Source organism: Dipodomys merriami, unplaced genomic scaffold (genome assembly GCF_024711535.1).
Source record: "Dipodomys merriami isolate MVZ:Mamm:240054 unplaced genomic scaffold, mDipMer1.0.p SCAF_261, whole genome shotgun sequence".
Taxonomy (NCBI): Eukaryota; Metazoa; Chordata; class Mammalia; order Rodentia; family Heteromyidae; genus Dipodomys; species Dipodomys merriami.
This window is the reverse complement of record NW_027204060.1, coordinates 514,667-525,720: the sequence shown is the minus strand read 5'-3', so window position 1 is coordinate 525,720 and position 11,054 is coordinate 514,667.

Sequence of the window (11,054 nt, the reverse complement as noted above, 5' to 3'; positions counted from 1 at the left end):
CTGTATTGGTGATCTGGCTCTCAAACACACCAACCTTAATCCGCAGCATTGGCCAACCTTGGTATCATAAATGTTTGCATTGTGATCTACTTCCACTTAATGTCATGGATCCCTTCCTGGAATTGGAGCGATCACTTAGCATTTCTTTGTACTTCAGAAATAAGAGTTGACTTTTCTCATCCTAACATTCAGGCAGTTCAGCCTTGGAAAGACCGTAGAACTGCGGGAGAACGACCATCCGTCACAGCATGTGAATGCTTTCATGGTGGGTGTTTCTTCATGGCTGACAAGATTGATCTTCTGGAACAAAGGAGGAGGAGAGATGGTGCCGAGGAAGGTGATTGAACACAGAGGTGAACACAGCCAGCTGGGTGTGTGTGCCTGGTGGAAGCCCTGTTGGGACTTGCTCTGCACAAGCATTTCTGCTCCACCCGTCAGGCTGCCCATCCCCCTCCAGGCACAAGCAGCGACTCATGCTGAACTCCCAGCCATTCCCTGACAATGCCATGAACGTGCTGCGTTCTCGAGATCAAGGCTTCAGATTTTGTCTGAGTACCTTTTCCTGTCAATCTGACTTCACTGTCAACCAGGGATTAGATGGAGATGTCTGAAAGACAGGAATGAGAAGTCCTTTTGGAAATGATTGAGATGGAAGTCAAGACATCTGAGTGAGACTCTCCTTATGGTGGCTTTTACTTCTCACCACAGCTGGGGTGGTGGTCACACACAACTAAGCCCAGTTATTGGTTGAGATGGAGTCTCATGAGCATTTTGCTGGGGATGGCCTTGATCCATATTCCTTCTGATTTCTGCCTCCTGAGCTGAAGGGATTATAGGTATGAACCACCAGTGCCTGTCTTCTCATTTAAAATTGATCTTGAGTTGGACACTGTAATCCTAGGTACGCAGGAGGCTGAGATCTGAAGATCGCAGTTCAAAGCCAGCCTGGGCAGGAAAGTCCATGAGACTCTTGTCTCCAATTAACCACCAGAAAACCAGAGTGGAGCTGTTGCTCAAAGTGTAGAGTGCTGGCTTTGAGCAGAAAATGCTCAGGGACAGTGCCCAGGCCCTGAGTTCAAGGCCCACAATAACCAACAACAACAAAAATTAAAAATTGATCTTGTAAGAAGAAAATGGTTTGTAGTTTTAAGGGACAAAATGTGCTAGTGACTGGTAGTGTTGCTTAAATTAAATAACCAATTGTTATTTTGTATTGGCAATATCTGCTTTAGTGTTTTAGCCTACCTTTCCTTATTCATGGCTTTTGTTCAAGACTGACCCTTAAAAAGCAGAGTAAATCAGAAGACTCCTTTGAATCACTTTGGCAGACTTTAGAAGTTTAGAACTTATTTTTATATTTTCATTATTTTTACATGATGTATATACTACTTTGGGTTCTTCTAAACTGGAGATGGTGAGACAGACCCCCTCACAGAAAGATCCAGACAGAAAGCCGAGGTGACCAGAGTCAGAGCTTCCAGAAGTGGCTGTTGGCCTCTTGGCCACTCGGCTGTGGATGCAGGTGGCATGGTGTGGGGAGGCCTGAGCCCAGACACAAGCACTGGCTGTGGAGGCTAGGGGGCCACAGGAAGGTTGAAGGGAATGCATGCTACATCGCCTGTGGCTGCTGCTACAGTCATCTAAGTACTTAGGGAAAGCCATCTTTGTCTGGAAAACTCAAATACGTTCACCATTATCATTTAATATGGAAAGAAAGAAGGGTAGAATAAAAATGATTCCAGTGGGGGGGGTGGTAGGGGGGAGGATGGGAAGGGATGGGAAGGGGAAACAAAGGAGGAGGCTACAATGCTTGATAAGAAATGTACTTATTATCTTGCCCATGTAATTGTAACCCCTCTGTACAGTATTTTCACAATAAAAAAAAATGATTCCAGGTGGGGAAAGATGGGGGAGGGAGATGCCATGGCTGACAGCGATATCAAGATGTGTGATGAATTATAACCCCTTTGAACAACCAACAAAAAGTAAGCTTTAAGAAGTGAGCAAAGAGAATATTAAAAAGTCATTCCAGGTGAAAGCCATTCCGTATCTGACCAGTTTGTAACAACCATCATGCAAACACCATTTCCCCTTCTCTGTGTGTCGGAGAGCTTTTGATGAGGTTGATTTTATACTTTTTCTCTTTTTGAATGTATTTGCAATTATCTTCAGAGCCTTCTTTATTTTCTTGAATGCACGATCATTGTTGTTTCTTCTAGTCTTACTATCACAACATTACCCTTGAGCTTTTGGATTTCTTTCTTAGTGTCCCCTAAGGTGCCTCAGAGGTCCATTTTCTTGTTCTTTGAGAATGCTTTCTTCTGTATTTGGGTCATTATCTTCCTTCAGTATTTACTAGTCAGGAAAGCTGACTAATAAATAACACACACTGGGCGGGGGTGTCGTTATTTATATATGGGTTTTGTTTGGTCTTTTGCAGTTGAACCCGAGGCCTCTAACCCTACCTCTGGCCCTTTCCTCCTTCCGGGAGACGTTGCCTTTGTTCTTGTCTTGTCTTTTCCTTCACTCTCGGCTTGAACATTTCTCATGGCATTCTGTCAGAGGGCTGGGAACTGAAATTTCATGTGACAGTCTGGCATAAGCGTCCTCTCTGGTCCCCACAGCACCCGGCCAGGCGTCTTTTGGCCTTCTGGTATTTATTGGACAGATGTTTTGTTTTCTGTCCATTTGAAGTAGTCTGCCTCCGGGATCCTTCCCTTACAGGGCCCAGTCCCAACTAACGTTGATCTGGAGAAAAGAAAGAGGCTAAAAGAAAAAAAAAAAAAAGACTCCAACTCTCATTGTTCTTCCCTTCTCTAGTCTCCTAACTGCACTCCCCGCAGGCCAGACCCACCTGGAGCCAGTGGGCAGGGGGCGGGTCTGAGGAGGGGAGGTGGCCTGCCCGGTGGAGCTGGGTACACAGAGGGGGCCCAGGGGATGTGGGAAGCAGAGACGGCCCACCCCAGAGCCACGTGCCTGCATTCCAAGGCCCATGGTGTCCCCCAGGATCAGAGGCAGAGACAGAAATGCACTCCCGATGGATGGGAAGAAAGGCACAGAGGTTATTACGGAATCCTGTGTTCAACAAAGTTGCCCTTCACACTTGACAGAGAGGCCACATTCACTACTACACCGGCTTCCAGAGACTTCCTTGCGTAGAACTCGGCAGCAAGGGCTCTGACTGCAGTGTGGGGGTTGAAGCCTACCTTACATAAGATAAGAGAAGGCTGGTCCTGGGTCCAGCGGCTGGCCCGGACCAGTATGCCCACTCTCCATCCGTGCTATGAGCACACGAGTTTTGTTGATTGCCTGACACAGGAATTTTGTTATCCCTGAGTAATAATTACCCAACTGGAAAAGTTAGTCTTAAAGAGATGACCCAATTTCCAGATGCTGCACATCTGAGAACCGAGATTGAAGATGTTGTGTGCTGGAATGCAGCCAACTCTCTCCAGCCGCAGCAGGCCGGTGTCCCTGGGGGCATCTCATTAGCGTTTGCTGACTCACTCACCAGATCAGACAGCTCAGGCTCGAGAGCTTGGAAGTGGCCCAGCTGGAATACTGCACGGCTCCTTGATTTAGATACTGTAGAGTCATTCTACATGCTTTCTGGGAGTGGGGGGGGGGGGGGGAAACAAAACTAAACGAAACTAAGTTTCTCGTTATATAACAGAATAAAAATACCAGATTCTTTTGTAAGAGAAATAATGATTTCTGACGATAATGAGAGAAAAACTTGGAATTAGAAAAGAATGTCTCTCATTTAGTTGAAAGCCAGTTTGAGGAAGTACTATGTCCACTGATTACATTAGCAAACTAACATTCATCTGAACCCTAGCTTATCTAAGAATGATGTTGTCATAGCAATTTAAAGTCTGAAAGAGGAAGAGTCACCTGAGGAAAACGATTCTTTTAAAGTGATATAGGAAATATGTAAAACCTTAAATACAGCTGTGACACTGACTACAGTTCTTAGCTGGACGTGGTTTGGTTGCTATGACGGATTGCACAGCATATTGTACCGATGGTCAGTGTCTCTCGTCATTGGTGCATCTCTGGCTGACACGAATTCAGACATCTGTCAGTGGCCACCGGGTTGGGTCTGGGAGGAAAGGTGGTCTGGGGCACTGTACTCCTGATGAGGGCAGTGATTCAGCACAAGGACTGGGTGGAGAATCACAGGTAGGTTGCATGAGTTCAGCTGGGAGAAGCAAGGTGCAGTAGTTGAAAGGGCATCATTGTCCCTGCCTGCAGGCTTTCTAAAGACAGCCTTCTGTGGGTCTACAAGGATTAACTACCTTGCTCTCCCTCCTCTGGTTCTGATTTCAGAGTAAAAAGTGACTCTTTTTTTTTTAGACCACGAGATCTGTAGTTCAGCTGCTATCTGAAGAGAGAAAAAAAAAACACTCACGTGCTTTGAATTTCAACACTGAAAATAAACTCATAATAAATATTAGAACAAATCACCTTGCTTTCCATTTAGCAGAACATTAGATCACTGTAATTTCCCCCTTTTTAAAATGCAGAATGTACCCTAACTACAGGAATTCACCCGAGACTCAGGGCAGTTTGTGGGGTCACCATTTGTAGAAGATCACCTCAGGAGGGGACTTGAATTATCCAGTTTGATTATGTAAATTTCACCACCTGTTTACAGGGGGAATACCCCCACACACAAGTTCGGCAAGGCTGTCCTTCATGATGAAGAATTACAACTTCTAAAACAATCGCAAGTGGAGAGCCTGGAAATCATTGTGCAAACAACTCAGTTTCCTGAACTACTTAGGAGCAAGTTGTCACTCTGGTACCTCATTAGCTGAGAACACCTTGGTAAGTAACTCCCGTAAACAAATGCCTTTTCCTACACAGTCACTTCTGATTCTGCCTTGATTACCTCCCTAAATAGCTTGAATCTCCCACCTCTGAGTAGCCTCTGAGATTTCCCTGTATGGAAGATTGAAGTGTGTCTTCCCTGGATGGAAATGTTCTGCTGGCACCTGAGTATGTCCGTATGAGGTCTGCTTTTGTGACGGCTTGGTCCCCACCCCGAGCATGTGGCTATTGTCTTTAAAAGCTTGGAGCAAGCTCTATTTGGGGCTGCTGGTCTTTGAGACAGGAGTCCACCATGCAGTTCCTGTCCTTTTAATAAAGACTCCAAGATTCGACCTCTGAACACGTGGCTTTTCTATTTTCTCACTGTACAACACTATCTGAGGGGCACTGTTCTTCCCAGAAGTCCTTAGGTGCCAGCTCAGAATCACATGACTATAGTGGCCAGGTGCAGTGTCCTCCATCTTTCTTTGACCACTAGAACCCAGGCCTCTAGAGGCTTAAGGGCCAGTGGTTCTGTAGAACAGTCTGGATTTTCTTGGTCTGTCTGAGCAGACTTGGCTGCATATCTCTGGCGGGAACGATGCAGAAGCGATGTGTACTGCGCTCTCAGCCGGTGAGTTTGGCTACTCCATTGCTGAAGACTTGCTCTGATCACTCCAATAGTCTGAAAGTCTTCACCCTAGAGTAAATTTTCCTTTTTTCCCATCTCTTTATTTGCTTATGAACAGATGTGTGGGTTCTTGTGTTATGTGCCTTGAAGCCTATGCTGTCCCTGCCTGGCAGCCTCCCTTAGTCTCCCTTCACCCTTATGGGGTGGCTACCCCGCACCAGGTGCCGACCCTCGGCAGATGCCTTCTTCACAGGTCAGGGCCTGGCCCTGCAGTCCCCCAGGAAGACACCAAGGCCAGCCTGGGCCTGCTGTGGCCAGACATTAGGAATGGTGGTTCTAGAAAGGAAGAGGTGTGGGATGTGAGGATAAGGGAGAAGAGGAACACGAAGAGGAAGAGAAAGTCCAAACTGCAATAGGAATATAAATATCAGCTTTCTCCTATATGTTCTCGGTTTCAAAACATTCTTCTACAATTCTACGTATTCTAGTTGCATGTCCTGGTCAGAAATTGCTTTTAAATGTAAACATATTTATCTTGATTCTTGTTTATCCTGAGCCTGTGGGTGGAAAATGCCATTGAAGAAGGATCCAGTCAAGTTAAAGAGGAAAAAAAAAAACGAAACCAAAAAACGAATGATGGATTTCTGAAAGGGTTCTTTCAGAAGCTTTCCAACTATGCAATTTAAAATGTCTGCAGAGTGAAGATAAAATAATAGAGTATGGAGTGAATCTGTTCCTTTTTATTATGTGAAGAAAAACATTTCCTTTTAAGGTGATAGAACTATTGTGTAACAACCAAAAAAACACCTTGTATTTTCTGCTCCAAGAATGTAAACTTTAACCCTAATCTGACCTCCCTGGAGTACATGCCCTGGAAACACCAGAGAGGAGGGAGCCCTGGTTCATTTGTGAACTCACACTCCTGAAGGAGGTACAGGTGCACCTACAGAGCTACCTGACACCAAGATAGCTGTCCTGCCTGTGTGGCTGACACCCAGACGTCTGTCCTGCTTGTAGCACTACCTGACACCCAGATGCCAGTGCTGCCTGGTGATGGCTCTGCTACTGTGCCTTGTGTTCACTTTCATGCTTGAAAACGTTTTATGACTCTGTTGATTCTTTGCTTTGACTGCAAATTAACTGGCTACAGAGACCATCCTTATGTCTTTTTTCTCATTTTCTTCTACATATCATGCAAACAACAATAGGTATGAAACTTGAAAATGAGTGAATGAGTGAATAAATCAATCAATCATCAATCACCAAATCAACAGAAGAGTTTGACATGGCCTTCATATAACAAAAAGTAGTCTTTTTCAGCCCTAAAAGCACTTGGGTTAGGTTTTCTGGAAGAATAAAAAACCTCATTTTTTAATAATCACATTTCTGCTTGTTAAGATTCTAGAACTTAAGCTGGGCACCTGTGGTTCACACCTGTAATCCTAGCTACTCAGGAGGCTGAGATCTGAGGATCGCAGTTCAAAGCCAGCCTGGGCAGGAAAGTCCGTGAGACTCTTATCTCCAATAAAAGCCACCACTAGAAAACCGGAAGTGGCGCTGTGGCTCAAGCAGAAGAGCGCTCGCCTTGAGCTAAAGAATGCAGGAACAGCGCCCAAGCCAGAGTTCAAGCCCACAAGTTCTAATTCTAGAACTTAAAAAAAAAAAAAAAGATTTTTTTTTTGTCTTTCACTTTAACATAAGAAAACCATCATGGCATTATTAGGCAATTTATGCCGCTATTTGCATACATTGAAGATTGCTAGAGTAGATGAAAGAATACTCAGTTTTTAAAAGTCATGGAATGATTTTAAAATCTAATCTCCTGCCTCAAGGAAAATGTTTTGGCATCATTAAAAATTGGCACTGCTGCTGGAAAAACATGAGTGATATGTGAAGACAAGCACAGAGCTTCAATGTTTGTTTGTTTTCCTCCTGTCTTAGCTCTCCAACTTCTCTTTAATTAGGGTTTCAGCAGTTCTGAAGAATATTGTTTCACAGGTGACAAGCAAAACATCACTTCAGAACATAAATTATAACATGGCGCCCAGCACAGCCAGTTCCTCTCTGAGACAGTGCTGCCAGCACCTTCTTTCTGAAGGCCGGCACTCACCACACATTGCAACGCTAATGCTGAACAGCAAGGTGCGTCTCTGACTGAGAGACAGCCCAAAGAAGACATTTGTTGGGAAAATAGAGAAAGCATGACAGCAAGTATTTTGTCCTCTCTAAATGTCCTGATTTTCTAACTTAGATAAATAGGAAAAATGCTCAATTTTTCTACAATAATAGTAATTTTCCCAGATGACAACCTAAGGATTTAATATATGAAACAAGTCATCCCTTACTGGTTCTCTACTTAGTACCCTCTTAACACCTGCATCATCTATCATCAGCCTGGCTTGGTGAGCACCCATGCTCAGTACCCTCCAGCACCTGGTCTTGTGTATCAGCCTGGAGTTGCGAGCACCCATGCTCAGTACCCTCAGCACCTGCTCTTGTGTGTCAGCCTCGTGTGGTAAGCACCCATGTTCCAGGCCTCACCCTCATTACTCACCCAGTTTTCCACCCTGTTTGGCAATGTTGAACGTCTACCCTTCTTCTTGGAGACCCCAGATCCTCTGCCTTTGTGCCTGAGCTTTCTCCACTCGCTCTGCTCATCCCTAGGGGCCGTCCATGTGTGTGCATGGAGGGGGTACTCAGCACAGGTACTCTGTACCAACTTCTTGCACAAGTTCTTGCAAGTAACCTGTGCTGTGTGTCAACAGAGTATGTCTTCTGTGCCAGTGCTATGTTAGACAAAGGCCTTCAAACTCCTGAGGGATTTGCTGCTTCTGTGAGGGATCTGTTCTATTGGGCCTCCTCCCATCCCTGGCCACTGTGATTGTGGCTGTGTGGGGATCTGGGCAAAGGTCACCCCATGGACAGACCCGGGGCTCAGGGAGGCTGGCATGGTGAAGCTGCACGGCGAAGCCGGGTCTGAGCCTTGTTATCCTCACTTCACTCTGGTCCCTGGCTGGTTTCAGACTCTTGGAGAAGACGCTGGGTCCTGGGCCAAATGACTTCTGTACCGTATTTAAATGCTGCTCTAGTTATGAGCAGGCCTTTGAAAATAAAAGCAAATGAAGAGGTTTGTATGGTTGTATTTATTAAAGCTCCAGTCTGGGGCCTAATTAATCAGAAGATATGTTTATTAATTAATTGACCTCCCCCCTCCCTGCTCACCCACCCCGTTTCATTTTCTGGAGCAGGAGATGCAGAAGCTGTGGGAGGCCAGGCGCTCTCTCCTGGCCTCCTCTCTACTTCAAACCTCACACTACCTGAAGCCTTGGCAGTCACAGTGGAGCCTGTCCAGGTTTTCTGATGGTGACCACATGTACACACACACTGTTAGGTTTCTAATATTCCATCTTATTGACAAGTGTTCCTCCCCACCCCCCACTTCCCTTTCTCTGTACTAGAGGCTGAGCTCCAAGCCTGTGGCAAGCATGTTACCACTTCAACCACACCCCATCCCTTTGGCTGTTTACTTTGTGTTTAGAGACAGAGCCTAGGGCTGGCCTCAAACTCCCAGTCCTCCCACTTCTGCCTCTGGAGCAGCTGGGGTTACAGGTATGCACTACCATACTTGTTTCTTACTTTAAAATATATTGCAAACTACTTGCCTTTCTTCCATGTTTAACACATGGAAGAGTTCCTTTAACAGGAAGGGTCATGAATAATTTCCTAAAGAAAACTCGATGTCATCATTCAAATGCGTATCTATTTTCATTATTTTAAATAATCTTTAAATAGCTGTGTAAGGGCTACAGTTTGTGATACAATGACTCTCAATCTATGTTGCCTTCCCTCCTTCCCTTCTTCCTCCCTCCCCCCCACCTTCCCTCCCTCTCCCCAAGACCTGCCAGTTCCCTGCTCATACACACAGACGTGCGTGCAGTAGTATGACTGCCTCCCCTCAGCCCCAGCCGTCCTCAGACAAGACATGTTTCAGCTTCTGGGTATTTGTTTGGTTTAACTGTCAGTTCATTGTTAGTTGTTAATAGAAACACATCCCAGCTTATGCCATACTGCGGTTAGTTAGATAGTACATTGTGTGTATGGCCTTGTGGTATTTCACTGTGTTCATAGTTTAAATGTAATTTCTACACAGGAGAAAAAACACGTGCCCTTTGTCTCTGAGCCTGACATTTCACTCAGTGTCACTTTTTCCAGGTCAATCCATTTCCCTACAACTGATATAATATTATTCTTCCTGATGGATAAATAGAATATACATATATATATATATATATATATATATATATCACAGAAATGGGTAAATCATTAATCAAAAAGATGTCAAGAATAACTTGAAAGAACATATATTTTTCTAAAATAAAAATCTCTCAGACACATTAGTGTTCATAAAATCTGAAGGAATTTTCTAAATGCCATCAAACACAATCAAAGCAAAATTAAAGATAAAATTTAAGCCTTTCATATTTATTATAGATTTGGAAACTGAAGTTGTTTCTGTTGAATAACACAATTTATAATTAAGGCGACATTCTGCTGCTGTTAGGTTGCAATGTAGTATTTTAAGACTGATTTTAAATTTTTCCTCATGAAAGAAATAAAAACAGACAATTACTTCAGGGTACTTTTCATGACAAGAATGACCAAATTATAAGTAATAGTGAGTATCAGAATAGTAGGAATGCAGAATTACATATATCGTAGGAAATTCATATATTCAAATGGAATAATTAGGTATTTGCATAGTTTTATCCCTTGAACAAAATTGAGGTCAACTTTATTTATACATCAAATCATTTGTTTTCTAGCAAAGAATGTAATGTTGTGACCTTTAGATGTTTGTAGTGCTAAAAGTTATTAGTATTTTTTGTTAGCTCTAAAGAGGTAGTTGGGTAGTCCTTACTAGGACCAGTCAACAAATTTATAAACTTACGAGCAAGTGAGTTGAAAAAATCCATTACTATTCCAATTACTTGTGAAACATTTAAGTTTTTTTTACTGTGTGTGTGTGTGTGTGTGTGTGTGTGTGTGTGCGCGTGCGCGCGCGTGTGCATGCATGCATGCAGCATGCATGGCTGGTTCTGGGGTTTGAACTCAGGGCCTGGGGATTGTCCCTAAGCTTTTTTTGCTCAAGACTAGCACTCTAACACTTAAGCCACAGGTCCACGTCCAGTGTTTATGGGATTAATTGGAGGTAAAAGCTCCATGGACTTTGCTGTTTGGGTTGGTTTTGAATCATGATCTTTCAGATCTCAGCCCTCTGAGTAGCTTGGATTATAATCCTGAGCCACTGGTTCCTAGCATGTAAAGAGAATTTTGTAAATTGCTAAACGTCCAATAAGGTAAACATTATTTTTAGTATGGAGAGGAAATTTGTCCTGAGAGTAGCAAAGGCTTAGTACTGCAGCAGTTGATATGGAAATGAACTTGATAACAAAAAGAAACACTAGAGCCAACACTGAAGGTTCGTTGTGCTCCATAAGGGGATGGCAGCCCTAATGGGCACAGCGGGCGGGCCTGGCCGTGGGAGGGGCTGTGTCTCCGGAATTGGATTTTGAAGCTGTGGGAGGACAGCGTCCTGCAACTGGGGCTGCTT